Source organism: Paramisgurnus dabryanus, chromosome 12 (assembly GCF_030506205.2).
Source record: "Paramisgurnus dabryanus chromosome 12, PD_genome_1.1, whole genome shotgun sequence".
Classification (NCBI taxonomy): Eukaryota; Metazoa; Chordata; class Actinopteri; order Cypriniformes; family Cobitidae; genus Paramisgurnus; species Paramisgurnus dabryanus.
In genome coordinates this window covers 21,286,640-21,312,552 of record NC_133348.1, presented here as the reverse complement: position 1 = coordinate 21,312,552, position 25,913 = coordinate 21,286,640, and the positions used below count along the sequence as shown (strand labels likewise).

The 25,913-nt window shown below is 36.5% G+C and overlaps 1 long non-coding RNA gene across 2 annotated transcripts; it reads left to right on the top strand.

The window, feature by feature from the left end:
- LOC135738949 (uncharacterized) lies at window positions 1-3,941 on the top strand. Of its 2 annotated transcripts, XR_010528806.2 has the most exons (8): window positions 1-93; window positions 356-2,286; window positions 2,393-2,505; window positions 2,607-2,719; window positions 2,828-2,893; window positions 2,995-3,115; window positions 3,309-3,405; window positions 3,486-3,941. It is a non-coding gene; the product is annotated as an uncharacterized lncRNA (long non-coding RNA). The 2 variants fall into 2 exon arrangements; XR_012334729.1 differs by lacking the exon at window positions 2,393-2,505.
- The last annotated feature ends 21,972 nt before the right edge of the window (window positions 3,942-25,913 follow it).

Here is a 25,913-nt window from a genome sequence, read left to right as displayed (position 1 = left end):
TTTGACACGCGCCCATCCCCCCACATCTCACGGTCGCAGTCAGTTTCACAGAGCAGCGCAGGAGGACGACAGACACTTAAAGAACATTAACAGGTAAGCACTGGAAACTCATTCATCATCTTTAAAACATTTTTAAACTTTAAAAATGTGTTGTTTGTCGTGGCTCTTCATTTTAATACTGATTCGGTTACGGTTATTTGTGTAAAGTTGTATAAGACGAGTCAACGCGATATTGACACAGCACTATTGCCTCATACTCCTCAGACTCATTTTTATGAGCTGGTTAATGTTCATTAAGTACACCACAGTTATGTAAGTGGAGAAATAATTCATATTTATGTGTGTTTTCTCACAGTTTAGTTTGAATCTCTCTCAGTCAGTCAGGGGGAGATTAAGGCTTCGTTCATACTGCAGGGCTTAATGCTCAATTCCGATTTTTTGAAAAAATTAGATTTTTTTGCAAGGCCGTTCACATTTCCAATAAAATGCGACCTTTTGTGATCTCCTGTGTGAACGTGAAATGACCCAGAAGTGACCCGCATGCGCATAAGAGTACTCCACGGTCAAGGACATCACTTGTAAGCTAACGTTAAACATGGATGTCAACAACGGTGTAGTCAACAGTGGAGCTCTTTTTGCAATATTAAAGTTATTTTCCCAACGGAGCCAGCACAATTACAATCTTCTGTTTTTTTATGTAAAATGTAAGGTAACATTTGTTTAATTATTCCTCATATCATTTTAAAGCCACGATCTACAGAACATCACACAAAAAACATTTTGATAACTACACCTAAAAAAAATAAAGGAGATCCTGCCTTGGAAACTCCGGCTACAATTCAGTGTTTTTATATAATTTGGAGATTTAGCGCGTCAAAGCAGTCATGACAAAAAAAACGACAAATGAGAAATGACAAATAATTTGTGTTTGTTACTGTAAATGATAAAAACTAAGCTTTATATACAATTCATTAAACGTTAATTTATAACAAGAAAAACACTGAAATTAATGATTTTATAGACACTACGCGTTATTATTTAGCATAGAAATACCTGCTTCCTTGCTTTGACTTTGATCATCTCTGTATTCACTTTAGATACAGAAAGACCTGATGAAATTATTTATTTCAGGAATCTCTTTGCTATCATTTGAAAGTGAACACACGAAGACAGTCGTGTCAGGCATAAATATAGGTTTGGTGCAGATATTTTCCGTTTCAGCACCGAAATTTAAAGAAACGGCTTACCTGTTTTGTAGTTTAACTTTTGACAAAATAACCAGTTTGTTTTAAATACATTTTAAAAACTTATACCCGTCGAAAAACATCCGTTTTTTAATGTTTAGTTTGATGAACTCCTAAATATGAGACGAAGAGCACCTAGCCTGTTCGGCTAAATTGCATGCGCAAGCATGGCCAGCACGCAATAGCGCAACATCGATACAACGAAACGCAATCCAAAATTTACAGACTTAAATTAGATCAGAATTTACGTTTATCATAAATACAATTTTTTTTTATAAAATAAGGTCAGAAGTAACAAAGTGCAGAACAAATGTGCAAAATGCCTCAAGTGCACGGAAACAAAACACAAGCCAAATAGATAAATCAGATAACCCAGAGTGATTTATAAATAAAATAAAGAAATTATTAAAAGAACGAAAGTATAGCCAGAATTGCCAGCTTTGTCTTTTAAATGTGGAAACAAAGAGGCAATGGTTTATAAACATAGAAACCTCTTATGGACGTGTCGACCGGTCACAGGGGTTGTTGGATTTATAAACGCATTTTAAAAATATTTATTGAAAGCTGCTACTTATATTATTCGCAGCATTATAATAATATGCTATATATTAATATATTTGGAGAACGCTGTTATATGTGAAATCATATAACGTGTGCACCCATACGGCCAAAATTTAATGATGTGGAGCAGTGTCGCCCATGGTTGTTGTTTATCTTATCGTTCTTGCCTACTTCAATGCAGAATTATGACGTTTGTAGCGTATCAGTGACGTACGGGTCGGATCCATGTGGCCTGGCCGTTCAGACGAAGGTCGCATTTCAAAAGATCGGATACGTATCGGATTCAGGACCACATACCCAAGTGGCCTGGGTCACATTTGAAAAGATCGGATCTGTGTCGTTCAGACTGTCATGAAAAGATCAGATACAGGTCGCATAGGGGCAAAAAAATCGGAATTGGGTCGTTTCAGACTGTAGTATGAACGTAGCCTAACTGACAGACTGTATAACGTTACACGTCTTACCAAGAAACCTTTTAAAGGTAAGTTAACGTTACCACATTTATTAATTTATTTATTATGTTGTTTGAGTACACCACAGTTCTGTAAGTGGAAAATTAATTTATATTTATGTGTGTTTACTCACAGTTTAGCACAAATGTTTCTCGTGGAAGTTTGAATCTCTCTCAGTCAGGGGGGAGATTGACTGACAGACGGTCTACTTGCCACCAGACAGTAATTTACCCTGATACCTTTTTAAGGTAATGTTACCACATTTATTAATTTATTTATTATGTTGTTTGAGTACACCACAGTTCTGTAAGTGGAAAATTAATTTATATTTATGTGTGTTTACTCACAGTTTAGCACAAATGTTTCCCGTGGAAGTTTGAATCTCTCTCAGTCAGGGGGGAGATTGACTGACAGACGGTCTACTTGCCACCAAACAGTAATTTACCCTGAAACCTTTTTAAGGTAACGTTTTCCACATTAATTAATTTATTTATTATGTTGTTTGAGTACACCACAGTTCTGTAACGTTAAGTGGAAAATTAAAAATATATTATGTGTTTTCTCTCTCAGTAAGGACTAACGTAAACTGACTCTCTGTCTGCTCTCAACCAAACAGTCATTTAAGACCTTCTAAAGGTAACATTACCACATTTATTAATGTATTTATTATGTTAAGTGAGTACACAACAGTTCTGTAAGTGGAAAATTAATTCATATTTATGTGTGTTTTCTCACAGCTTAGCGCAAACGTTTCCTGCGCAAGTTTGAATCTCTCAGTCAAGGGGGAGATTGACTGACTGACTGACTGTCTACTCGCCACCAAACGTCAAAAGTCAGTTACACAGAATCCTTTTAAAGGTAACGTTACCACATTTATTTATTTATTATGTTGCGTGAATACACCACAGTTATGTAAGTGAAAAATAATTCATATTTATGTGTTTCTCTCTCAGTAAGGACTAACGTTAACTGACTGTCTGTCTGTCTGTCTGTCTGTCTGCTCAACCAAACAGTGGAAAATTAATTCATATTTATGTGTGTTTTCTCACAGTTTAGCACAAACGTTTCCCGCGCAAGTTTGGATCTTTACCATTGAGGGTGGCTGACTGTTCTCGACCAACCATCATTCACACGCAAAAACTTTAAAGGTACCACATTTATTTATGTTGTGAGTATACCACAGTTCTGTCAGTGGAAAATGTATTCATATTTTTGTGTTTTCTCACAGATAAGTATGAACGTGCCCAGAGCAGTTTTCGATCTTTACCATTAAGGAGGCTGACTGACTATCGTCTACCACCCGTCATTAACACAATAAAAACTAAAGAAATGTTACTCCATATGGACCTATTCATTTACTCATTATGCTGTGAGTACACCACAGTTTTATCAGGGAAAAAATTTATATTTGTGTGTTTCTCACTGCTTGGCAAGGACAGATGTGGCCCTGTTAAAAATGTTTAAATGTTGTTTGGTTTAAGGAACAGCACACTGATTTTGTTTTAAAATATTCCTGTTTGGACAGTCTGTTAAAGCCATAAAGGAATACTTGATATATTTCATAAGTAAAGTGTAAATGTAATATTAGTTTTTAATGTTGTGAATTTGGACTGAACAGCACACTTCTGTTTTATATCTAAACCTTTTGTAAAATAAATGATTGTTCAATAAACTGTGTATTTTATCTTTTCTGTTATCATTTTTTATACTAATGTTTAAAATGTACCTTTAAGCTGAACGATTGGCTAAACCAACACACATATATTGAGTCATATGCACTTAGAATTTAAAGTTTACAGTACTTAGATTGAGATATATGTATAAGTTTTAAAACCATAATCAATGAGTGTACCCTGTCAAAGCCAATTTTGTACCCTTTTTGAAGGGTCCATATTTGTACTGTTAAATAAAGGTACAAAATTGTCACCAGAGGTACAAAACTGGTCTCTTAAGGTACAAATCACAAGGGTACAAATTTGTACCCTCTGCCAAGGGTACAAAAACTGTACCCTTGAGGGTACAGCCCCAGTGACAAGCCATTGTACCCCTAAAGGTACAATTATGTCCTTTCTTTTCTGAGAGTGTAGAAAACCCTTGACCAAAAAGTTACACATTTATTACCCCTCTCAACTTGTGCTATATATGTTAAGTGTCCTAAGAATATCACTGTTGTTTCAGTTAATACACATTACTTAACTTCTTTAAACTGCCTAAAGAACAGTTTAAACACAGAGAGTGTGTGCACTGCGCTGTTGCCAAGTCTGTGGTTTTCCTGCAGAAATGGGTTAGTTTAAAACTGTTGCTGTGGGTTGTTGTTTTGTCCACCGGGTGAAGGTGGAAGAATTTGGTTCATCTGCTGTCCATCTTAAAGGTGACATATCATAAAAATCTGACCTTTTTCATGTTTAAGTGCTATAATTGGGCCCCACAGTGCTTAGAACCCAGTTTTAACCCAGTAACTTAGTTTTGGTAAACCATTCTCTGCAAGCATGTGAAAAAATAGGTAATTGAAATTTGGCTCCCCTTGTGATGTCAGAAGGGGATAATACCACCCCTTAATCTGCACTATACAAACTGCCATTTAGTACAGAGTTCTTCTTATTTGCATTTAAAACTAAAAGGACACACGTAACAACAGCACATTTTGCTAACACCTACAAAGTGGCATTTTCAACATGTTATAATAAATTATCTTTATGGTATTTTGAGCTAGAACTTCACATATGTAGGATACTCTGGGGACACCAAAGATTTATTTGACATCTTAAAAAATCTTGTGAAATGTCCCCTTTAAGGCATGATAATCTTACTTTTGAAATCAGATTGTTTATAAATGTGCATACACAGTGAAATTGTGTTAAATGCATAAAGTGAATGTAAAACATTGTAGGTAGCCTATGGGAGTGACATATTTTAAATCTTGACGTTTTTCCTATGGTAATTTGGCTTTTTTGGAGCTAGTTTTGATTGGCAGTTGGGATGGTTTTGTTATGCCTATCTATCTGTCTGTCTGTCTGTCTGTCTGTCTGTCTATCTATCTATCTATCTATCGTGCATAGTTTAGCATAATCAAACCAACAACGGGAAAATGCAAAAGACTCGTTACAAGACAAGAGAAAGAAATATCCCAACTTTGGACAAGTTCGTGGAAATATAAGTTTTGTCTCCACCTCGTGGTTATTTGGGTTAAGTGACGTAAACAGTTTTCTGATTTCCACCGTTAATTTATCACACAAACTTTTTAGTGTGACATTGCTTACATGTAAACAGATACACCCCATTTTGTTTTGAATAAACAGCGTTAATATCCCGCTTTGTTGCCGCCAAAACTCGTCTTTTAAATGAAAGAAAAAGAAGTAAACGACGACTTGAAAGTTCAAGTGCTAGTGAATCCAACAAACGACAGAAACAAGATCAGCAGTGTTGAGGTAAGCAAAGCGACAATTCACACACATGTTGATGTGATGATTACATTAGCCAAAAATGTAGTAAACACACCAACAAGTTTATATTAAATCTCTGTAAGAAAGCCATAGAAATGTTCTTGTGGGCTTTATCAATTTGTGCGCCTAAAATAGCCTACTCTGTGGTGAACCTGGCCTACAGGTACAGTGATGATGTGTCTGAAAATCCATAATGATAGTCTGCCACAGAGCCTGAGACAAGTCTTAAAAACAGCTTCACACCTCAGGCTGTCAGGACACCCAAGTTGTCTAATTTGTCATGTATTGAAAAATTGAAACAAGTCAAGGTGTTTTCACATTTGGTCCTGTGCCGACTCTGACTCAACAAGGTATTTATCGTGTTCTTCAATCATTCAGGTGAATTATGCAATATCAACTCAAAGCCAAGTAAGTTTATTGGCTTTGTTCCCGTTTTGTTCATGGGTAATATCCCAAATTAAACGTTCACATTTCCTCTTTACCTTGGAATGGAAGGAATCAATGAAAGCAAAGAATAGGCTATGCTCTAAATATAAAAAGTAAATATAGTAAATATGAGTGGGGCTGCCACTGGCCCGTCTACAATGACTTGTCTGACATAATCTAAAAAAGTTAGCTTTATATTTTAAGAACAGAAAAGAAGATATGGTATCTTTAGGGATATATTTATTGTATCAGAGGCTATGAAACAACTTTCTGTAGCCTCTAGGGGGAGCATGTATATCACTTTCAGGATCAGACTACTGTACAGTACACCGTATGTTTGCAGGAGTCTTAAATTCAGTCCAGTGAAATGCTGCATGTGCAATAAGAGCTAGTCTTGTTCTCTGAAACTCTTGGCATAGTAAGCGATATGATACAACATGTTGTTACCACTGTTGTAATACACTAAAGAACATGGGAGAGAAATCTGCGTGCAACATAGAACTTCAGCATACTTCAGTATGATACTAAGTAAAAAAAATCATAGGTTGTTTATCACCTCAAGAACATAAAATGTATATGCATTCCAAAATAAATCATACTTTTTCCCCAAAGCAATATGAAACTTTAGGTTTATTAGCATCAGGAGACTGACAGCTGCCCTGAGGACTATACCTGTAAAACTGTCTGGTGAACTTCAGCATACAATCTAAAAACAAACGGTGCTATATAGCACCAAAAGTGGTTCTTTGCTCATAATCATAGAAGAACCGTTTTTAGTGCCATATAGCACTGGTGAAGCACCAGTGAAGCACCTGTGTAGAACCATATGTGGTGCTATATGGCCCCTATTTGGTTCTACACAGGTGCTTCACTGGTGCTTCACCGGTGCTATATTGCACTAAAAACGGTTCTTATATGATTACGAGCAAAGAACCACTTTTGGTGCTATATAGCACCGTTTGTTTTTAGAGTCAGCAGTAACTAGTTATAAAGACACTTGAAACTTGAATCATGTACACAGTGCATTAAGAAAGTATTAAGACCCACTTCCTCTTTATTTTGTCAACCTAATGTTGCAGCCTGATACATCAATCGTTTAAATTCTTTGTCATTATGGGGTACTGAGTGTAAAGTAAAAGTAAAAAAGAAATGCCTGTAAATTTATTAAAAGGAAAAACCTGAATGATCACATTTACATAGACTCTTTGCAACAACACTTGAAATTGAGCTCAGGTGCCAATCATTTCTCTTGATCATTGCTGAGTTGTTTCAGGATGTGTTGGCAGTACATCTTGGTTTGAGTCCATCTTTGATAAATTAAACTGATTGGACATTATTTGGAAAGGCACACACCTCTCTATAAAAGGGCTCACAGATGACAATGCATATCAGAGCAAAACCAAGCCATGATGACAACTGCCTGCAGGATGCAGGGCACAGATGTGTGGAAGGCTAAAAGAAATTCCTTAAAAAACTTCATCCAAAAAGGTGTGGCACAGGAGGCGGCCAAATTAAAAGGGACTAGCACTGTCATAAACGCATTCTGTGTGATCGGGTAAGTTACCTTTGGGTAACTCTGTGAAGGTCCTAGAGTGGTACTGTATAGCCACAGTCCTGACTCGAACCCTGTTGAACATATCTGTAGAAACCTGAAAATGGCTGTCCACCGATGGTCCATCCAACCTGACCGAGCTTGAGAGGATTTGCAAAGAAAAATGGCAGAAAATCCCCAGTTCAGGCATGCAAAGCTTCTATTGCGTCATACCCAAAAAGACTCCAACAAAATACTAAATTGTCCGATTATGTAAATGTGGTATTTCAGTTTATTCACATTAGTTAATTTACTGACCTAAAATTCACTTTGTCATTATGGGGTTGTTAATGAGAATTTTCTTTAAAGAGCACCTATTGTCCGATTCACGATTTTCTTTGGTCTGTAAGTGTGTATTAGTACATGTTATCAATATGCAAAATGTAGATACCCAAAAGTAAAGACGTGAGTTATCATTTCCAATGTAAATCTCTTTTCTTGGACTACGACAAACACACGGATTGTAGGCAACAGTTTACTTCCTCTTCCTATTGACGTAGACAAGACCGACATTATCATAATTCCTCCCGCGTCGGACTCACAGCCTGTAAGTTAGCTCCTTTCAGCATTGCACTGTGAGCGAATCTTTCAAACATGGTAAAGAGCATCACATTTCCGGCTGATGTCAGAGGTATTCAGGCCAATCACAACGTACAGATTAGCTGGCCAATCAGGGACACAGCGCTTCTCAGATCGATGAGCTTTGTACAAAATCAGTGCGTTTCAGGAAAGCAGTATATCTGGAGCTACAAAAATTTACAGTATGTGGAAAATAATGTGTGTTTTGAACCATAAACCACACAAACACATTGTATTAAATACACAAAATACGTTGTTTTAGCAATGAAATAGGTGCACTATAAATGATTGTAGTATCAGGCTGCAACATGGCAAACCTGAAAATGTGAATGGTGTCTGAATAATTTTTAAATTCACAGTACATGTGAACACAATAAATAAAAATTATGGCATGTTGGCTTTATGTATTTGAACAATTTCAAGTTTTCACATCTGCATATCCTATAGTATTCAAATAAACATTTAGAAATTGACAGTCAAATGTCAATACAACATGAATGGTAGATACAAATGTGACTGCACTCTAAAAAAACAAACGGTGCTATATAGCACCAAAACTGTTGCTTTGGATCGTAATTATAGAAGAACCATTTTTAGTGCCATATAGCACCGGTGAAGCACCTGTGTAGAACCATATAGGGACCATATAGCACCACTATAGCACCACATATGGTTCTACAAAGCACTATGTGGTTCTACACAGGTGCTTCACAGGTGCTATATGGCACTAAAAATGGTTCTTCTATGATTACGAGCAAAGAACCACTTTTGGTGCTATATAGCACCGTTTGTTTTTAGAGTGTGGCACATATGTGGAAAACAAATATTAAAGCCACTTGTCCATTTTCGCTTGTCCAAGCCGAATACTTTATTTTATTTTTTTGTAAAAATGAATAAAGTTCCCATATTCTTGTTTCGGCATATTTCATTTCAAAATAAAAAACAAACTATCAAAACGTTCATGGATCTTAAACCTTCAGGCAAACTTGGCTTGGATTCTCATAATGCACTAGAGAACTCCAGACAGAAAGCTGCATGCGACTCAGGTGATTATCGTTGACCTTGAATACTCTAAAAAAATCACTCTTGCTCATGGGTTGTTTTTCACCTCAAGAACAGAAATTTTATATGCATACAAAAATAAATTGACGTTTTCCCCAAAGCAATATTAAACTTCACGTTTATCAGCAGCAGGAGACTGATAGCTGCCCTGAGGACTATACTTGCAAAACTGTCTGGAAGACTTAAGCATAAATGAACACAATGTTAAGCCCTACCCCATAGCACACCTTATATCTGAAATATACAAGCATAACCTAAGATAAAGATCACATGTCAGAGGCATGTTTTACTCTCTTTTTGGCTAGGTTTATACATGAAAACCATGCAAAATCAATGTCATTTCTCATATCCAATTATGCTTATATTAAAAATATTTTGGAACTTAACAAAGCATGGTAAAATAAAAAAAAACATATGCATATATGTAAAGGATAACATTAAAAACTACTAGGTTGTTTTAAAAGGTAAATGGCACAAGACATTTTTAAGATGTAAAATAAATCTTTGGTGTCCCCAGTGCACATATGTGTAGTTTTAGTTCAAAGTACCTTATAAATAATTTATTATAGCATGTTAAAATTGCCACTTTGTAGGTATGTGCAAAAATATGCCGTTTTGGGTGTGTCCTTTAAAATGCAAATGAGCTGATGAAATTCAAACACTGATCACAATGATGGTGGTTTGTTGCAATTGAAACTCAATTGTGCTGTGAATTATTCTCTCTCTCTCTCTCTCTCTCTCTCTCTCTCTCTCTCTCTCTCTCTCTCTCTCTCTCTCTCTCTCTCTCTCTCTCTCTCTCTCTCTCTCTCTCTCTCTCTGCACTAAATGGCAGTGCTGTGGTTGAAAAGTGCAGATTAAGGGGCGGTATTATTATAATAAGAGCTCCTTATGACATCATAAGGAGAGCCAAATTTCAACAACCTATTTTTTCATGTGTTTGTAGAAAATGGTTTACCAAAACCTTTCATATGCAAATTCATATGCAAATTAGCTGATCTTGGCACTAAATGGCAGTGTTGTGGTTGCAGATTGAGGGGCGGTATTATCCCCTTCTGACGTCACAAGGGGAGCCAAATTTCAATGACCTATTTTTTCACATGCTTGCAGGGAATGGTTTACCAAAACTAAGTTACTGGGTTGATATTTTTCACATTTTCTAGGTTGATAGAAGCACTGGGGACCCAATCATAGCACTTAAACATGGAAAAAGTCAGATTTTCGTGCCTTGGCCCCTTTAACTTGTAGTTGGGTCAAATTAGAAGTCTCAAGCATATTTCGGAGTAAATGTAATCACTTGTCGCTTGAGTCATTGAAATGGAAATATTATCATTATTCATCTTATGGGAAAGGTTTGAGAAACCAAATCTTTTAACCAAAGACATGACGCACTTAGGATACATTTTAGATTAGATCACAGTATTTACTTTAGGCTGCATTAATCGGATAATAATTGAAAAGCTAAACTGCAAAAGATATTAAATTGGGGATGAAATATTGAGCAGTGAACAAATGGTCTTAAAATGCGAACATTAATAAATATAAATCAAGTGTTTCATCAAATTATGTAATGGGTTTTTATGTGCTATTTAAATGATGGGAGTTTAATGATGGTTCCACCCACAATCCTCTATTTAATATCAAATGTATTGTGCTTAAAATTTGACATTGGCATTCATCTTTTTTATGAATAGTTCTCACAATACTTTGACCAATAAGTTGCTAATTATAAACAGTATGTGACGATAAGCATTAAACAGCAGCTGTGATCAGGGAATTACCACGGTCAGACTTATGCAACGCTCCACAAACAATACAATTAGCATTACAGAAAGTGCATTGAGTCGGCCAGGATGTGTCCTCTCTCTGCTTTGGAAATGTGTTGTCACAGCTGGCTTGGAGTCTGTTAAGACTGATAAGAGTTCACATTGATAAGACCTGGTTACGATCTCAAATCTTCCCTATGATGTCACATATCTAAATAAAAGTATGGAGAACTGGAAGGGGTTAGAAAGATTCAGGATGTTTGTCTTTCATCCATAACTTCGTAGCCAAGAATCAATTTCTTCCTTCCGTTGGCGGCAAGTAAAGGCACACGAATATTATGAATCGTATTTTTAAGGACACTTGCGTGTGCGTGTGTAGAGGACTGTACAGTAGTGTCCAGCTGTATAGGAAGTGGTAACTCTCAGGTTGTCAAATCCATGAGTGTGATTCTCCACACAGCTGCGTTCAAGAAAAACAATCAAACGGAAAAGACAAGCATACTAATGAGTAGACAATAGTAGTCCACCCACACAGCACTGCTTACACACAAACGTGGATGTGTTTGGCAGTTTCCCATGTGTCATTCACGTTCACAGATTTTACGCTACAAAGTGAACAGACATCAAACTTCATTTCTGCTGTGTTTTTTAGCTGTTTGCCCTGTAGGAACATTTCTGTTTGTTATTTGGCCCCGGCATACATCTGTTGTCAGTGTGTAAAAGGTGTTGGTGAGGTGATCGTTGCCAAGCACAATTTATTTGTCATTCACATTAATTACATATGTGGGTTAACTGTAAGCAGACAAAAGGGAGCTTTGACAGTGAAGTTTTAGGATGTCTGTAAGCTGTGGGGATGAATCTGTCTCTACTAATTTGGCTTGATAACAAAAGATTTTTTGTTGCATAGTTGCAAAGCTGGATGTGACAGCTAGAAATCTGAATATGAAGAGAGTTTGTGAGACTATTATATTCATTTCTTTGGATTAGCTTTTTTATGGATGTGCTTTCAAGGAGAATTTGAAAAACTTTTGTAACCCTGTAATTTATGTGATTAAAAGTATTATTCATGTGTGCATGCACAATCGAAATGAGCAAGCTTGTGTGTGTGTGTGTGTGTGTGTGTATGTGTGTAATGTGGTACTGTTTTGGGTTGAGAGCTTGTGAATGGATTGAGGAGGAAGGAAAGTTGATTTCCTTGTCCTGTGCAGATCCAGAGAAACAGGATGTTTGTGTTTTGTCCACAAGAATGCTCAGTAAAATGATAAAAGATGACACTCACTCTTGTTGTGAATCTGTTTGATGGGTCTACAATCCACTGTACTGTATGTAGCCAGGATACAGTCAGGATACAGGATGTTATTGTGCATTTTCTTTATCTCATTTGAAAATTGAAGTTCACACTTTGAACGTCATTACACTTATACTTTGTATACAATTGCATGGATGAAACTGTGTTGGCCCAACAATAGACTTGAATGGAGAATTTATTGTTATATATTAAAATAGTGAAGGTCACGTTGTCCCTGAATAAGCACAAAAGAAAATCTTGGGGTTCAAACTGACCTTTTGATGTCCACAGGGTAGGCGAGTTCGGTCCTAGAGAGCCGTAGTCCTGCAGAGTTCACCTTTATGCGGGATGAATACGGTACCGATCCAAATCTGATACTATGTGTTACCTTGGTTGTTACTGTCAAACTATTAAAGAGCACCTATTGTCCGATTCACGATTTTACATTTTCTTTGGTGTGTAAGTGTGTATATGTAACGATATGCAAAAGGTTAAAACCCCAAAGTAAACCATGACGCAAGTTATCGTCTCCAACGTAAATCTATTTTCTTGGACTACAACAAACACACGGATTTTAGGCAACAGTTTCCTTCCTGGGATTGGGGATGTAGCAAAGACCGACATTATCATAATTTCTCCCACTTCGGACTCACATACTGTAAGTTAACTCCCGCATTGCATTGTGAGCGAATCTTTCAAACATGGTAAGGAGCGTCACATTTACGGCTGGCATCAGAGGTATTCCAGGGATCACAATGTACAGATTAGCTGGCCAATCAGGGACACAGAGCTTTTCAAATTTGTGTTTCAGGAAGCGAGTGAAATCTGGAGCTACAAATATGTATGGTGTGTGTGAAAAATAATGTGTTTTTAACCATAAACCACATCATACCAAATACACAAAATAACGTTGTTTTTAGCAATGAAATAGGTATTTGCTTTAATAGGACAAAGTATTATAAAAGCTTCATATGCACTATAAAGTCTTCTTATATGCTTGATAGCTTTATGTGAAGAACAAACGCATATGAATGAGGGTCGATGTATGAATGAGTGAGTGAATGAGTGAATGTGAGGCAGATTGTAAAGCACTTTGGATGGCCACATTGGTAACATTAATATTGTCTGTTTATTGTACATTGTATAAGGCAGTGTTAATTCCATTAATGTTTTTAGCCTTTGAGGAAACTTGTAGAAAGACATAAAATCTCAGAGCTACAGTACTCATGTTGTTATGAAGCAGTTTTAAAAAGATAGTGCATTACTCTAAGCATTATAATCTTCTCTCATATTTCTTTTGTATTTATGAATATATGTATAAACATGCAGTCAGACTAAACACTTTTTTTCTATAGAAGTCAGAGGTTACACTTTATTTTGATAGTCCACTTTAGACATTCTACTAACTATAAATAACTTTGCAACTACATGTCAACTAACTTTCAATAATTTGCAACTATACGTCAACTAACTGACATTAGAGTATTAGTAGACTGTAAGGGTTGGGGTTAGGGAAGAGGTTTGGGTAAGTGGAATGAGTTGACATGCACCTGCAAAGATACTTATAGTCAGTTGAATATCTGTTGAGATATCATCACAATAAAGTGTTAGTAGATATTAAGCAGACAGTCTACTAATTCTCTAAAGATTGGTAGTTGATAAGTAGTTGCAAAGTTACTTATAGTTAGTAAAATGTCTAAAGTGGACTATCTAAATAAAGTGTTACCAAGTCAGATTATAAATGTGACAGCTAAAGTTTGAAGTAGCTCTGTATCTTTTCTCTCAGACACACACTTTACACCTGAAGCTCTTTGTCATATTTTTTCCCTAATGCGTTACTGCATTATAAGAGAGCGGCTAATAAAGCAGCACACGCTTCATTGATTTTAAATGCTTGCAATAGCTTTATTATGGATTGCTTAAGGGACAACATGCAGACAAAAATAAACTGATAAGTGCAGGGCTCAACGCAAATATTTTTTAACATCTGGAGCTCAGGGACAATCGCACCTGGATATGGTTCTGTATAGTAAGGTAAAATTTGAGTGCACCATGACACACACTCTATTAATATGTCGGATGATTTTCCCTGTTATCCTGTCAGGGCTAGACTGACCATCAACTATAAATTTGCTCGCGAAAGCTACGGGAGGCAGGTGGACTTTGACCTTGTCCTGAGGTACCATGTCCTTATCTTCAAACACGCTATTATTTCAACTATAACAGTTTTACTTGACCTTTGTTCAAATGAAATATTATTATTTCTGTAACACTGCTATTCTTAGTAAATCTTAATATTTGTTACACTAGACTGGAGCTTAACTGCAGCAGGGTTTCACGACCCTTTAACATCTCTTTGCTTTACCACCTGAGGTAACACGCAACACATGCAACAGTGTCCACAACAACCAACAAGGTAGGAGAAACCTCATGATATTGCTGAGAAGTTAAAGTTCACGACACTAAAAATGTCTCAATGGTAACATTGCACAAGAATACATACAGACAAACAGCCATACTACAGGGTGTTTGCGCCTGTAAGCTTCCCAAATGATCCTTAGAGATCCAAAAAGCATTCCTGACTAAATCCTGCTTTAATTACATGACCTCTCAGTGGTCAGCAAACAACATCCCATTTACCCACTTTTTATTATTGGATGTACCATGAAGGTGGGATGTCCTGAGCAGAGAACTAATAAAATGAAAGATCACATGAACTCAAAAAAAGGAAAGAAAATATTTTTAAAGTTTAGACCTCTGGTGTGTACAGTTAAGTTCACAAGGGAAGTCACTTTACAAAGAAAATAGCAAATGGTTTTTGGTAAACAAATGTAGGTTTCAGGGTTTAACTATAAGATTAAACCAAAGTGAATTCAGATGTGAGGGAACAAAACAAAGCTTAACAAAACTATTTTGTTCATGTGAAGCCATGTGAACTGCACACCAATTATCATTTTGGGGCTCAGAGAAAGGACACACAGATATAGACAGAAATGAATTTGAAGTCATTTCAGCTGGAAACTGCTGAACATAAGTTGATAACAACTCTCCATCTAAAAAAACAGAACAAAAATATAACAGATTAGACCAAAGGAAGTGAAGTAACAAGCAGTTTTATATTGTATAATCTCTATGGTGTGCATTCTTTAATAGTTGACATATCCTGTGATGCTTCCCAATTGCCAAGTTAACAAAAGAAAAAAGGCCTAAAAAATTACCAACAGGCTTTGAATGCCCCATTTGAAAACAATGCCATTGTACAGTATCATACAAATATTTTGACACCCACAGTAATCTTGTCCTTCTTTTTCCCAAAGCATTTTACAGAGATCACAGTACCAGTTTTCTAAGCTTATACGACACATGCCCCATTTGAAAACAATGCTGTTATACAGAGTCATACACCTACTCTAACACTTGCAGTGATGTTGTCCTCTCGTTTCTCCCAAAAGCATTTTACAGAGATCACAGTACCAGTTTACTGAGCTTTTAGCACACATGCCCCATTTGAAAACAATGCAATGTTCAACAGACATTACAGGGACTCAGACACTTGCCACTCCAGGTTCCTCCCTTGCACGTAGTGAGTTCAGATAAAATTGTCCTGTCTTTAAGATATGTAATGTCTTGTGTAAACCTGCATGTAATTGATCATCAGCTTGTTTTGCGCAATAAGAATGTGGCACCTGTGTGCTTTTAAAAGGTTTTTAACACTCTACTGATTTTAAGGACATTCCTTGAGTTGGTTCTGTCAGCATGGCTATAATTTCCCATTAACATGCCACAAAACCTCTCCATCTTCCTCTCCATCTGACCTGCTTTAAGATCACTTGTTATGACTGCTTTATGCTTGTTTGGTTTGTGTCAAGTTTGATTAAATGAAATGTTTGGTGACCCCAGGTTTAGGTGCACTCTAAGAGCACTCTAAATTTTGTATCGTATCTGCGTTTCATTCAGATGGATCTGGCGTTTGGGGACCCGGAAACCTTTTTTTTATTCTGGGTCCCAGAGTGGATTAATGTGAAACCGACACTCTTACGTGTTTGTGTGTACAGCCAATTCATGTATCTTCTGTAATCTGTGTAAGTTTGCTTATCATCCACTCTTTCTCTCTGGAGAAACTACACACATGCATTTATTTTCTGACCTGATCATGAACTTGCGCATGACGTGCACACTTATTTTATGCTGGCAAATGATCTCAGTTTCAGCCTGGATAGTGAGGAGCTTTTTGACCTCTGCCTTATTCCAGTTTGCACACATTTGTCGTTATTAATGTTTATCTGTATTTGAAACCCCCTTGTCAAAGAACCGAACTATAACTTGATGCAATGACGCACAACGTCCTCACTGCGACACGCCTCTTACGGTATTGTTTCTGCCTTTTTTTCAAACAGGACACATTTCTTGAGACGATGCCATTTTTATAGAGGGAATAAAGGTCTGATAGGGAAAGCTCTTAATGCTGGGTTATTTTTCACCCAGTGTTGGGTCAAAAAGGGACGAACCCACCGTTGGGGTAAATAACCAAGACAATGTTTTTATTTGACCAACAATAGGTTAAATAACCTACCGTATGTTGTTGAAGCCCTACATTTTAATAGCTTTATTCATGAGGAATCCAGAACAGCTTGTGCCTAATGCCGTTTATGGCCTGAAAGAAAATTCCTATATAGGTGACCTGGGCCTTCACCACACCCTTCCATGATCCCAGACACCATCTGTGAATGGTACGGGAGCCCAGATGGAACAGACCATCTGAATGTAATGGTTGCTTGACAACACAATATTTGTGTCTGTGAAATTAAAAGTAAAAATGCCACGGGCACTTGTACATCATCTTTCAAAAATTTTTATGTTCATCATGTCACATACATCAGCTTGTATTTGGACAACTGTCTATCAGAATAATTGTCATACAGGTTTTTTCTCTCCCTGGGGGGAACTTAAGGAATGTGACGATTGTACACAGCAATATTTTATGGATTGGAAATAATACACCTGAAACGTCTAGTAGCAAACTGGTGAGGTGAGCATCTCTTGGCTGTAATAAAGGTGCTACACATTCACAATGCCATACATGAACCAATCTGGCTGTATGGTTCCATAAAGAACCTTTATAGCCGAAAATTGAGTTAGTCGTCGTTTGGGGAATCAAAACTCTTTATTTTGTTGCACCGCTGTTAAAAACCTTGGTAACACTTTACTTGAAGGGTTCGTAAGACTGACATGATACATTCATAATCATGACATGACACGTGCTATGAACATTAAGGAGATGTTACGCACGTTTATGTCAACTGTCATTAAGTGTCATTCATTCAATTATGTCATTTTTAATGCAAATATGACATTGTTTGAGATGTCTTTGTTTTGACAACTTGACATTAACCAATAAATCATAACTTGTCATGACAACTTGACATTACCAAGACAACATAACTGACCACTTTTTACCAGTAATACAAATTGAATTTGTCATTAAAATGTGGTAAAGTGGTAATACTCTGTCAAATAGTTTTTTAACAGCATCATTATTATTTTTCTTGACCTCAACTACAGTGGTACAAATATAAATTGTCATTAAAATGTCATTAAGTGTTAATACTCTGTCAAATAGTTGTATAACAGCGTCATGAATATTCTTCAGTTCATAATGTTTTTATGAGTTTAAAATGATTTGACATAGTATTAACACTTAATTATTGACCATTAAATGACCTGTTTAATGTAATGTTAATCCATAAAGCTACAGTAGGTAGTTTCTTAAGTTTGATCATTATTATGCTATGTCATGTTTATGACAGATTTATAACAAGTTATGATGTATTGGTTTATGTAGAGTTGTAATAACAAAGGCAATGTCAAACAATGTCATCTTTGCATTAAAAATTACATAATTGAACAAATGACACAACAAAATTATGCATAAAATCTCCTTCATGTCATGATTATGAAGGTGTCACATCAATCTTATGAACCCCCCTTCAAGTAAAGTGTTACCAAAACCTTTTGTAGCTCCTTTATTTTTAAGGGCGTATGAGGCTGGTGAAAGCCTTCTTTGCCCGATTGCTAAATGTACAGCATATTTAACCAGGGTGTTGTTGTAGCGATGGCAGGTCAAAAACAAGATGGAACAGAGTGAACAGACTAGAACAACAAAAATGAAACTTTATATTGTGTTCTTTGTGACTCCTTAGACCTCCTGTTGCAAATTTAATGAGTAGGCAACTGATAGTCCCACACCCGGAATGTTCCGAAACCAAACGCTTGTGCATTACACAAAGATTCCAATGCTAACCCGGTGCTAACCAGCCACCTTTTGTTTTGAATAGTGAAATATTCATGGCTAAAGCATGCAAGAGAGTGAATGTGTAATTAGTCGCTCTTCAGGGACTTTACGGGGTCTTTAAAGGCAAGGCTAAGGAATTGTGAGTATGGGTATTTGGTTTATCGTTCGCTTTTTATCGTTCTTTGTAACTAAAGTTAACACATTACAACACTAACGTTCAAAATCTGGCTATGCTCTTGTGTAAAGCGTTCACACTAAAAATGTTGGGTTGTTTTTTACCCATAGTTGGGTAAAATATGGACAAACTGTGCTTGACAAACATACATATCAGTCCCTTTTAAAAACAATATTTTCAGTGAACTCAAAGTTCACTTAAGGGTAATGTGGGGTCAGACAGGGTTGAAATTGACATCACACCTTCATTTCCTGCCAATTACTCTGTTTACCTTTGCTGGAGAATAACGTCAGCCTGTTAGCCATTATTTCTTCATCTCAGGTCAATGGGGCTCTCGGGTTGAACGTTTGGGTCTGATGTTGGTCTCTGAATTCTTAAGGGTTCTGAGCAAGTAGCTTCTCAGAAGAGAAATACGATAACGTGTTTGTGTGTGTGCGGCTATGCTTTAACACCTCTGTTATTACCACACCAATGTGGTGGAGTTGGAGGAAGTTAACTGCATCAGAGATAAACCATACACACATTTCCCCACTCTAACCTCATCTAGCTCTCCATCCTTTTCAGCTCTCTGCTGTGGTTTCTTGGCAATGTATATATATGTGTGTGTGTGTGTGTGTGTGTGTACATGGGGCTGTTTGTCTGTATGATTGCCACTGGCTCTGTGTGGGTTGTGGTGTTGACCCTGGGATGGCTTCACTGTGGCTCTTGTGGTATTTATGCTCCTTAATATACATACACACACATCCAACACACACACTTCCTTAACAGTTGGGAGAAAACAAGAAGTGGCGTGTACCCTGTTAGGGCCTCCGTGCCACTTACGCACACAATAACAAACTCATACAAATGAGCAAAATAAACCTACTGTACACTGCACATACAGCTTTAACTCTCACTTTCACATATGGTCACTTTCAAACATCTCAAATCTACTTTGAGTTCCCTGTTCGCATTACATTTATTTGCCTGGGGTGAATTTCAGCGTTTAACTACTCAAACAGAGTCAGAAGCAACCCCTCCTTGTTTGCAAACCCTTTGACAGTGGTTTGGGGTCCTCCTGTACAGTTAAACTGTTGGCAATCTGCCACCCAAGGCAAACGAGATAATAACAGTCAGTCAGTAAATCTCACTCGAGAAGAAGCTCATTGAGAAATATGCTGAAGTGGTCTTCCAGTGACATTCCCAAAGGAGACTGACACACAAATTTGACTGTCAATGTTTGCAATGAAGCTATTTAGATTGAACGATACGTATAGCGGCAAATCCCACCTTCCTGCATTTCATATTTTTTTGTTTTAGAGGAGAATTCATATCTCCACATCTCATGACGTTCATACCCAGACAAGATTCCAGTCCAGTCAAAAGATTAAAACGACGACTCTTTATCTAGGTACAATTTAGTAAAATCTCAAGTAACTGGAGTCATTCTGTCTGTCATAGTCAACACAACCTTTAAACTTTTTTTTGTTTATGGAATGTGACTGCAAATGGGAACACAAGAATGAAGAGACTGGTGAAGCTATTCAAGGGGTTATCTCATATATATGTTTTTAGCTGTTTTCTTTTTCAGATATTGTCATGACCATTTCCCACCCTTTTCACACACAGCTTCTTTGTGAAGTCAGCATTACATTGATTGAATGTTCAGATTTTAATTTATTGTTGAAAAATATCATGGACTTATCATGGACTTAATGCACTATGTAATAATAATAAACTTTTTACAACTACGGAATTACACAAATGTAAAGATGTTAAGTTGGGACCCACAAAAATGTGTTTGATTTTTTTGCAGGAAAGTAGCCCTCCAGGACCAGGAATGCCCAAACCTGCTTTAATATATAATGTAATGACAGCAATTAATACAGTATGTTGGCACTTGGCACAATTACATTTGTTTGTCTAAAAAACTGAATACAAACATTCATCTTCAAATAATGAGGTTTTTAAGATCATGAGAAGCATTTCACTAAATTGACCTTAAACTTTTGACCAGTGCACAAAAGTGAAATTCCTGAAAGGGCTCTTAACAATGATGCCGTAGGCAAACCATAGTTGGTTCCACAAATAACCATTCAGTCAAATGTTCTTAAAAGAACCGTTTCATACATTTCTAACTTTTTCACAGTATGTGAAACCTTTTTCCACTACAAAGAACTATACAGCCTAACAAAGAGCCTATGTTTCACTGGATCTTATTTCTTATCAGTTATACACTGTAAAAAACAACCTAAAGAATTTATATATTTGAGTAAAGAGTAACATATTTGACAAAAAAAAAGGTGAGATCTGCCAAATATTTCTCATAACTAATAACAATTGAGTAACATTAACTCTATTGGAAGCAAGCAACAGATCTTCTAAATTATTATTAACTAGGATGTCCCGATTAAGTTTCTTGCCCTTCGAGTCCGAGTCATTTGATTTTGAGTATCTACCGATACAGAGTCCCATCGGATACTTCTATAATACATAAAAAAAGAATAAAGAAGAGCTAAAACAGATAGAAGATGTTCCTTATTTTTTATTTAATTCACCTAATGAATTAAACCTTTTTTCGACGTTGGCACCATTCTTACCTCTATCTCTCATCTCTACTTGATGTCATGATCCTGCGCGAATGCACGTTCTTGAGGTTTTGAGTGAGACGCGGAGCTGCGTACCAATGTAGATTAACTGAGCACATGGTGACAAAAACGATCGACATGTCGTTTAAATGAGCAGTAAAAACCCGGTCGCGCAATCCATTTTTGTCGTCGGTCCCATGCACGCACGAGCGTGAAGCCTATAAATGAAAACACTTCAGCCTATATGGGGGCTTGGCCCCGGACGGCCCTGGCCCAATTTAAACCCATGTATCCGAGTCCTAATTGGGAGGTAACGTCCGAATCCAATTGAGTCTGAAACCACGTGATTGGGCCCGATTTCCGATCACGTGATCAGATCGGGACATCCCTATTATTAACCCTCTGGTTAAGTGTATGATTATTAATGATTGAGTATTTTAAGTTGATTCTGCTATGATGATGAGAAATCAGGTCAAAACGCTGCACCGCGTTTTTGAACCCCGCAGTGTTAATAATGATTAGATATAATTTACATATAATTTCTTCAGGGAGGGTTGAATTTAAAAATAGTCAGACAAAGAAGATGGCATAAATTGCTTTATTTATTGACCAATAACATTTTGTAAACTAATTAATGTTAGTACAAAATAACCCCTTACATTTCAACTGAAATACAACATTACATAAAGCTTCTTGAAGTCTGTAAACATGGCATAAAATAGTGTGACCAAACGTAAAAATGTATTCATTACCTCATCCGTGAACATAAGCGAATCCCATACATCTCTGGATGGTGAAGACATCTCCCATCGCTCCACTCTCCATCGTAAACTCATAAAGCTTCGCTGTTGTTTTTAAAATGAAATCATACACATTGTGCCTTTTAAAGTGACGTATATTCTTTCACACCCATGACTTTCATAAACATTTAAAAAGACATTTCACAATTGTATAATTCTCTGATTTACTCCAAAGTCGTCTAAGAAAACATAATTTTTGCTAGAAGATGTGGTCTTTCCAAGAAAATGAACAATCAATGACCACACCTAGATACTTGTTCCTGTAGATATCCATAACATAATGCACATAATGCATTTTGTTTTTACTTATACTTTTTCCATTTGTTTCTGCTTTCCACCCACTGCATTCCAGCTACTCTTTACTGGTTGTTGCAGACAGATCTAACAGACTTTGGAGACATGATGTCTCCAGGCGTTGTGTGATACTGACAAAGTTCCTGTTGTTTGTGGTGTCTGTGTGGGAGCAGCAGGTTGGTTTAGGTTTTATTAGTTAGTATTGATTTGGGGATTGCACTAATTACAGATATAAAAAAAAAATTAAATGGGCACTTTTTAAATGACGTACATCTTAAAAAACAGGTGCCGATATGGCATGTCTTTTATTTTACCAACACAATTTCATGACAATTCATATATATTTCACAAGGTGGCTAATTTGTATGCCTTTGTACCTTTTTGCTTCCCCCCAATTTACTGTGAGTTTTGGGCCGGGGTTAGATGGTGGTGGTTTATAATGTTTTAATGTTGTATTTGTGTACCATTCACTTCGTTTAAATTCATATTCATACCTTATAAAATACTTAATGCCTATAAGGTCAGGCTGATCATACAGAGTCTCATTGTGTTTTTTAATGTAGAATTATATAAAAATGAGCTATGTTAGAACGTGCATGCACGGTTGAACGCACAGTCCACAGTATTTTGGACTCGTTACATAGATCTTTGGCGCATGCGCATTGCGACAAAATGCAATGCATCTCCTGGGCTACAAGCTACATTCTCCTCGCATGTGCCACCTATGGGTACAATGTACTCAGGTTTAAAAAAAACTGTGTTGTGCGTAGTACGCGCTCACTCTTCTGATGAAGAAAATTGCGTCACACGCACACTGACCCTCATCTATGCATAAAAAGTGGACCATATTTTGGCCCTTTACTCTTCCTTCTGCACACTGTTTACATCTTATTTCATCTTTTCTTATTGCCTCTTTCAAACCCTTCTGTGCACAATGAACATGTCAAACTTTTAGCAGTGCCACAGAAACCACAGAAAGTTGACACTTATTAGAAAAAAAACTTAACCTCTCTTCCTCTCTCTCTTACACACACACACTCATACAGGTGCAAAGACATAAAGGTTGTTTTCATTACAATACATTTTATTTCACATTATTCGTAGTACTTGTAAAGAGATAAAGCTAATGTAAACTGCGAGTATAAAGTTGGATGGTTAAAGGGTTGTTTTTGATGGTTCACCTTTAATTTAACTTCACCTTTAAAGTTTTAACTTTAAATTAAAAACTTGTACATGTTTCTTGTCAAAACTTTAACGTTAGCCTTTTTCTTTGCTGGTCAGGGAGCTTTCAGGTGCTGCTTACTCACTGGATGTATTTGTGTTCATCTTCAATAGTGGGAAATCCTTCACTTCTTATCAGATGTGTTAACAATAAACTCTGACTGTGCAGGGAGAATCACGTTCGCAGAGCTACGGGTCTTCTGCTCACATCAAACCATACCATCTTTCAAAGTAATCGTAAAGCATGATAACAGGGTTTCCACCCTAAAAGCCAGATGTCAAATTCCATGATATTCCTGACTTTCACTGACTAAAAAGCTGAATTTCCATGACCTAGAATGTATGGGAAAAACAGCTTAAAAATGTCTGTTTCCTGGCATGTTTTATTGGTTAAACTCAAGATCATGAGTGGATATAAGCTCATTGTATTTTTATGTTTTATTCTATGACAAAAAACACACCAGTAAAACCCCACTCATGACTTTTTAAAGCTCTAAAGTGACTTTAAATGGTGGTTGCTAACAAGTTGCTACATGGGAATATAGACTTTGTTTGAGACTTTAAATGTCATCACACATGAAGATCTCAAAAACAATGCAACATGAGCACAGTTTGCACAACACACATTTTCCACTAAGCATTCCTTATCAGAAAAAATGTTTTTAAATGTGTTTAATAAACAGGGTTCCCATGGGTTCTTGAAATCCTTCAAAGTTTGTGAATCTGGTGGAAAAAATTCAAGGCCCTGGGAAGTTTTTGCAAATCTACATGCATAGATACAGGTCATTGAAAGTGCTTGAATCTATTTTATGCAAGAAGTTTTCTAAAAATAAATTCATATTATTCCCTGTGAAGTGTAGGATAATAACATAAAAATTCAATACTTTTTAAGCACACGTGCTAAACTGTTCGCTTTAAATGCTTATATCTTCTGTATGCGAATGTTGATTCATACCAAAATGCTTTTTTTGAATAGTTGTGTTTGACACATGAAAATGTCTCGGGTTATGTATGTAACACTTGTTCCCTGATAAGGGAACGAGACCCTGCGTCTCCCTTGGCATACTTCCTGCGTCCCTGTAACGCCATCTGTGAAGATTATCTTGGACAAAATGTTTAAGCGTCATAAACTTGGGTTAAACAGTTTATTTTTTTATGATAATTCAAAAGTCGTAGGGAAAAATGAATGGGCTTTTTGGCCAGGGAGCAAGCCCTACTAAAAATTAAGGTTGGACCAAAAAAACGTCCCCTTATATGGGCCAAACTTTATCATACAGACATTAACCACATAAACTAAAAGACAACTATGCCACAGACTACTCATAAGTAAATAACCTACTTTACCTAAGTCGTACTAAAATTATCTTGAGCAGTAATATAAAACAATTAACTTTTCTTTGCAAATAAACATTTTTAACACTAATGAGTACAGTCAATTATCCAAGGAAAGAAAATGCTATGACTGGTTTGTTCTTGCATTAATAATAATTATAACTTTGGCTTTAAAACTTTTACGCCCAATTAATTAAATATCTTGACTTGAATCATAATTTCTTTTTTGGTAAAAATGTGACGGATGTTTCTACAGCTGATGATCGTATTTTATTTCCCACAAAAACGGGATGAAAAATATGGTATAGAAAAATTACATTTTGATAAATGGAAACTAAAATTCTATGATATTCCATGACTTGGACGAAAACATATACATTTTCTGTCTGGAAGTGATGTCTGTAATAGACCTTTTAAAATTCCATGATATTCCAGTAATTCCATGACTCACACTTTTTTAACCTTGTACTCACTATAGTGTTTTTGTGTCTGTAGTCCATTTAAAAACAGATGTCTAGAGCTGAAACAAAAACAAAATGACAGTCCTTGTATCAGCTGTTTCAGACAGCAGGGCTTTAGCCTCATTTACAGCCCACTCTGCATGAGCATCATCGAGAGATGCAGTCTGCAATATGTTAATGTACTTTATGATTCAGCAGACGGCCAACAATATGGTCCAAATTAATTTTGGTTCGGTTAATAGCTGTCTGTCACTATAAGAAAAATTCTAACAACATGTATTAAGTGAAGATATGTTTGCTGTACAATTATATTATACAATGGGTTTTCTTTTTAAAGTGATTTTGCAGTGCCCTTGAATGCA